At 38.7% G+C, this 6,859-nt stretch overlaps 1 protein-coding gene and 1 pseudogene across 1 annotated transcript in view; one reads left to right on the plus strand and one right to left on the minus strand.

Annotated features, from left to right (window-relative positions):
• Nucleotides 1-6,859, minus strand: part of LOC102486152 (vesicle-associated membrane protein 7) — a gene marked incomplete in the record, with an annotated part of 96,323 nt that overhangs the window by 10,282 nt on the left and 79,182 nt on the right.
• LOC102486987 (eukaryotic translation initiation factor 3 subunit J-like) lies at nucleotides 255-5,345 on the plus strand (annotated as a pseudogene).

Genomic DNA, 6,859 nt, shown 5'->3' on the forward strand with positions numbered 1-6,859 from the left:
CATTGACAATCTACTCCATGAATATCCTGGAAGAAAACTTTCCAAACCCAGAGAGGCATTCAAATATCCAGACCCAGGAAATACAAAGGACCCCACATAGAATCAGCCCAAGAAGATCTTCCCCGAGGCACATCATAGCCAGATTGACTAAAACCACAAACAGAGACAAGATACTCAAATTGGCAAGAGAGAAATGTTAAGTTACTTTCAAAGGATTTCCCATCAGGCTAATGTTAGACTTCTCATCGGACACAATGCAAGCAAGGAAAGAATGGGGAAATATATTCAACATCTTAAGTGAAAACCAATTTCAACCAAGAATACTATACCCAGCACAATTATGTATCATATGGGGAAAAAAAGACAAAGATATTCTCAGATAAACAAAGCCTTAAAGAATTTCCCAACACCATAACAGCTCTCCAAAAAGTGCTGAAGGGAGTGCTATACTAGGAAAATTAAAATCAGCTGAATGTTAATTTCCAGAGTTTAAATGGAAAGATCAGACCATAGTAACACTGCAAATTCAATAGAAGAATGATTAAATACATGAGACCTGACCCAGTGAAATAGAATTGTTTGACTTTAGAATAAAACATCACTGATTTCCTTCGATGCTTTGATTTCCATATTTAAGGATTTTTGTCTTAGACTGTTGATAGGTTTATCCACCTACTATTTGAACTGACTCCTCACCATTTTCCGGCTTTAAGTTTTAAGCAGATTTCTTGTAACAATTTTTTATTTTGATCTTTTAAGACTAAAATGTTTTTTTAAAGTTAAAAAATGCATTAAAAACCCTATTAATACCTGAAAAAAAGAAAATTAAAATATAACAATAACAATAGTAGTAAATAAAATTAAATACATAATTCTTAAATTTTTTTTTCTAGTTGCAGAAGGTGGAGGTTGCTAGTGACACTGCTGGCAGCAAGTGCTGGGAAAGTGAGGACAAGGAAGAGACCATCAAGGATAACTGGGATGACAATGAGGACAAAGAAAAAAGGGTGGGGGAGCAGAAGTAAAATTTTCAGAAAAGAAGAAAACAGCAGAGAAGATAAAAGAGAAAGATCAGCAACAGAAGACAAAAAGAAATTAAAAACAGGTTGAAGAACCTAAAGTGCTAACACCAGAACAATGAGCAGATAAATTGTAGCTAAAGAAATAGCTGATGATTTCGGCATAGAAGGGTTACTTCTCAACACAATAAAAGCTATCTATGAAAAACCCATGTTGAACATCTCCTGAATGCAGAAAAGCTGAAAGCTTTTCCACTAAAAACAAGTACAAGACAAGGATGCCCACTTTCTCCACTCCTTATCAATATAGTACTAGAAGTCCTCGCCAATGCAATCAGAAAAGAGGAAAAAATTAAAAGGCATTTAAATAGGAAAGAAGAGGTGAAACTCTCTCTATTCACAGATGTCATGATTGTATACATAGAAGACCCAATGGTTTCCATGAAAAAGTTTCAGGAAGCAATAAATGAATACAGTAAACTTGCAGGACACAAAATTAATACACAGAAATCAGCATTTCTATATATGAACAACAGGCACACTGAGATAGAACTGAAAAAAGGTATTCCATTTACCATAGCCACAAAAAGTATAAGATACTTAGGAATAAATCTAACCAAAGAAGTTAAAAACCTTCACAAGGAAAACTACAAGAAGCTAAAAAAAGAAATTGAAAATGACACAAAAAAGTGGAAGGACATCCCATGTTCATGGATTGGAAGAATTAATATAATAAAAAGGCAATTCTACCTAAATTAATCTACATATTTAATGCAATGCCAATCAAAGTACCAGACACATTCTTCACAGATACAGAAAAGACAATCATAAAATTTGTCTGGAATTGTAAAAGACCCCGTATTGCCAAAGCAATTCTGCACAAGAAGAGTGAAGTGGTTGGCATCTCACTCTCTGACCCAAAAATATACTACAAAGCTGTGGTGATCAAAACAGCATGGTACTGGCACAGAAACAGACATGTAGACCAGTGGAACAGAATAGAGACCCCAGAAATAAATCCCGAAACATACAGTCAACTGATTTTTAACAAGGGGTACCAGTCAATCCAGTGGGAAAAGGAAAACCTCTTCAGCAAATGGTGCTGGAAAAACTGGATTTCCGCTTGCAGAAAGATGAATCTGAACCCCTACCTCTCACCTTTGACAAAAATCAAGGGAACCAGCAGTTAGCGTAATGGCTATGTCGCTGGACTCCCACGTAGTCGACCGCGGTTCGTGTCCCGGACCCGGTGCAATTAAAAAGTGCAAGCAAAGCTGTAGTAATCAAAACAGCATGGTACTGGCACAGAAACAGACAGTAGAACCAATGGAACAGAATAGAGTCCCCAGAAATCAACTCCCAAACACACAGCCAACTGATTTTTGATGAAGGGTACCAGTCAATGCAGTGGGAAAAGGAAAACCTTTTTAGCAAATGGTGCTGGAAAAATTGGATATCCACCTGCAGAAAGATGAATCTGAACCCCTACCTCTCACCATTGACAAAAATCAACTCAAAGTGGAACAAAGATCTAAACCTAAGGCCTCAAACTATAGAACTGCTGCTGGAAAGCACTGGGAAAACTCTGGGAGACATGGGGTAGGCAAAGACTTCCTAAATAAGACCCCCAAAGCACAGTCGATCATCCCCAAAATAGACAAGTGGGATTATGTCAGACTAAGAAGTTTCTGCATGGCAAAAGACACAATAAATAGTTTGAATTGACAGCCTTTAGAATGGGAAAATATTTTTGTAAAGCATGCATTAGACAAGGGACTGATAACCAGAATACACAAGGAACTCAAGCAGCTGTTCCAAAAAAATACTATTAACCCTATTAAAAGATGGCAGAATGATTTGAAAAAAAAAAAAAAACACTCTCTAAAGATGACATACGATGGCGTGGTGGCGCCCACCCTATGGCAAGATGACATACGAATATGAGAAAATGCTCTATGTCCCTCATTGTAAGGGAAATGCAGATCAAAGCAACAATGAGATACCACCTAACCCCAACCCCAGTCAGAATGACTAAGATAAAAAAAAATTAATAAGTGCTGGCAGGGGTGTGGTGAAAAGAGAACTCTCTTACACTACTGGTGGGAATGTAAATTGGTACAGCTACTGTGGAGAACAATATGGAGATTCCTCAAAAACCTACAAATAGAACTACCATATGATTCAGCAATCCCACTCCTCAGTATCTACCCAGAGGACAGAAGAATTCTTATTCAGAAAAGTGCTTTGCACATCAATGTTTACTGCGGCACTATTCACAATTGCTAAGACATGGATCCAACCCAAATGCCAATGAACAGATGAATGGATTGAAAAACTATGGCTCATATACTCTATGGAATACTATTCAGCCATAAAAAAACCCTGGCTTTTGACAGGAAGTGGAAGAATATGGAAGATTTATTGCTGAGACAAGCAAGCCAGGCTATGAAGGAGAGATGTTGTATGTCCCCACTTAATATATACTGAGTGTCCACACTCTATGACTGAAACTGATTGACTAAAGGATATAGAAGCACAACAAATGGATGTAAATACCAGATACAGTGCGTGTAAAAGAGCAGAGTCTGAGGAAGGACATTTAGAAGAAAAATAGGGAGGCAAAGCATTAATGGGACAAAGAAATATGGCATTATCTGTTGAAGATATTTTATAGTTTTATTAACTGGACTAGGGAGAAATGTTCACATGCTGAAATATTCACTTTGTAAGCTAAATAATGTGATTGAATGTATAAAACAAAATTTTAAAAACTTAAGTTTTACTTATTTGGATAACATCTTTAATGATAATATATATTTATCTTGTTCATACGTTCAGTTACTATTTAAGAAAATGCCATATATGTATGTGACAAATTAAGATTAATAATAATTTGGTAAATATATACTTACCTCATTTTAAAAAAAATAAGAAAGAAAGAAATAGCTGACCACGGTTTGAGTCCTGGACCTGGCAGCTTGCTTTCTCAGTTTCTCTCTCTCTGTCCCTCTCTGGTCAAATTTAAATAAATAAAGTTAAATAATTCTTTTTTTTTTTTTTGAAGAGTTTTTTTCTTAGGTCGCCAGAGAGAGACAGACAGAGAGAAAGAAATCGAGAAATCACCTCCCAGGGGGGATGGCCACACCACAATCCCTTCTCCATTCTCCTCTTGGGATCCGGGGCACACACGCACACCCTCCCAGTGTGAGTTTAAGCCACCAGGCTGGGACACGAACCACGGTCGACTACATGGGAGTTCAGCGACATAGTCATTATGCTAACTGCTGGTCCCTAGATAATTCTTTTTTAAAAAAGAAATTACAACTTACAGAAAGAGTCAGACCTCATATTTGCAAATGAAAGTTTGTATTAATAATGCTGTTTACATATGGGGCCAGTGAATAGCATAGTGGTTGGACAGTTTGTATTCCTACATGGCTGACCATGGTTTGAGTCCTGGACCTGGTGGCTTGAGGATCACTACCAGGTGCATGTGCAATCCATGCCCAAAATTCCAGGGAGGATGGAGGAGAAAGGATTGCACAGTGGTTATCCCCCATGGGGGGGTGATTTCTTGTTATTCTTCTTACTATCCATTGTTGTTATCCTTCTCTCTGTTTCTCTCTGGTGAGTACATATGCCCTATGGCAAAAACCTAATAATAATATTATTATACGGTTTATACACTAGATGCTATGATCTCATCTTCAAGAGATGATGTCAAAGAGTTTGGAAAGTTTCTAAAAGATAAAATTACACAACATGGAAAGTCACTATATTATGCCAGTTTCTTGAAACCCTTGGTCTGAGATGTGTGTATTTCATTGGAAATTGATGGCTTGAAAAAGATTAACAATCTGTTGACTGTGCTTTGCAGTGAAAAACAGAAGCAAGGGGAACCAGCAGTTAGTGTAATGGCTATGTCGCTGGACTCCCACGTAGTTGACTGCGGTTCGCATCCCGGACCTGGTGGCTTAAAACTCATGCTGGGCACGGGTGCGTGCGTGCCCAAGATCCCGGGAGGAGAATGGAAGAAAAGGGATTGCGGCGTGACCATCCCCCCGGGGGGTGATTTCTCGCTTTTTGTCTCTATGTCTCTCTCTGTCTGGCAAGCGCACGCACCCTATAGCAAAAAAAAAAAAAAGCCCGCCCCCCCCCAAAAAAAAAGAAAGAAAAGAAAAACAGAAGCAAGAAAAGAAAATCAAAGCCAAAAAGAAGAAAGGTGTGGTTCCTGGAGAAGATTTAAAGGCCACCATGAAAGATAATCTGGCAGATTATAGTGGTTATGATGCAGGATATATATAAAACCATGAAGACTTCATATGACATTTTATCTTTTCTTAGTGTCTTTTTTCTGTTGCCCACAATCCATTCAACATGTATTTAGTACAACTTCCTTTCCTCTCAGTTCTGCCAAGTGTTACCATAAGAAGTACAGGAACTTTTCTTCTAATAGAGATTTTTGCTATAGGGCATATGTGCTCACTAGAGAGACAGAGAGAGAAATCACCCCCAAGGGGGAATGGCCATGCTGAAATCTCTTCTCCTCTCAGGATTTTGGGCACGCATGCACACACACTTGTTGTGAGTTTAAGCCACGGTGTCCAGGACTTGAACTGAACTCAAGTATGTGGGAGTCCAGCATCATAACCATTACCCCATCTGCTGGTCCCTGGAAGTACAGTAGCTTTTGTGCTGGTAATGTTTAACCCCTTGAGATTTAGGTGCTAATGTGTGAATGACAGAACTTGTATCTTGCTACCAAAGGGGTTAAAATCTAGAACCTCAGTTACTACCAAATCACAGTTTGAGAACCAAAACAGAACACTGTTGTCATTGTTACTATCTGATTCCATAACGACAGTCACTAAATTGGAAACAAAGGTTGCAACACAGCACACACACACACACACACACACACACACACACACAACTACAGTATTTTCCAGCACCATTCAGTAATACAACCTTAACCATATCTCCTTGAACTTTTTCATAACGTGTCAAGAAAAGCAATTTGCAATAAGGCCATGTGGTGTGAATCTACTATTAAATTGCTTTCCCAGGGTCAGCAGGTGTAGTGGTTAAGATGCTAGATCACACATGGCTGACTTTGCGATTCAACGCCTGGACCTGGTGTCTTGAAAACACGCCATGCACATGTGGATGTATGACAAAAATTCCAAGAGGAGACTGGAAGTAAAGGGACTGTGGCATGGACATCTTCCCAGGGCGTGATTTCTTACTTTCTCTCTCTCTCTCTCTCCATCCCTGTCTCTCCAGTGAATACACATGCCCTATAGCAAATTAAAAAAATGCTTGTCTTAAAATTGACCATGAAGATATTAAAAATACATTGTAAAGAAGATTGTTTATCTTGGCCTGAAGATACTGTGACTGAGAGAACAGCCCTTCTTTAAGAGACAGACAGCTCCATGGCTCCTGCGATCTAGCCATTTTGGGAAAAAGGAAGATGTCCCACTGATAACTGGGCCTCCAGCATACAAAACTCACGTGATTGAACTACCAAGTTTGGGAAGAAACCGACCATCCACCCAGGGCTCCTGCGATCTAGCCATTTTGAGAAAAAGGAAGATGTCCCACTGGTAACTGGGCCTCCAGCATACAAAACTCGCATGGTAGGAAGACCACTTACAAGTCTCCTGTCTCTGTATCACTCTTTGTCTCTCTCTACCTCAGTCTCTGTTCTCTCTCTATCTCTCCAATTTTTAAGTTGTATTAAAATTTTTTGAATATTAATTTTTTTTTAAAGTTTTTCTCTTCTTTTTCTCTGTGTCTTGTCTGGTGTTTTTTCTGTTGTTTTCCCCTCTCCGTTTTTT

Source organism: Tupaia chinensis, unplaced genomic scaffold (assembly GCF_000334495.1).
Source record: "Tupaia chinensis unplaced genomic scaffold, TupChi_1.0 Scaffold143732_1, whole genome shotgun sequence".
Classification (NCBI taxonomy): domain Eukaryota; kingdom Metazoa; phylum Chordata; class Mammalia; order Scandentia; family Tupaiidae; genus Tupaia; species Tupaia belangeri.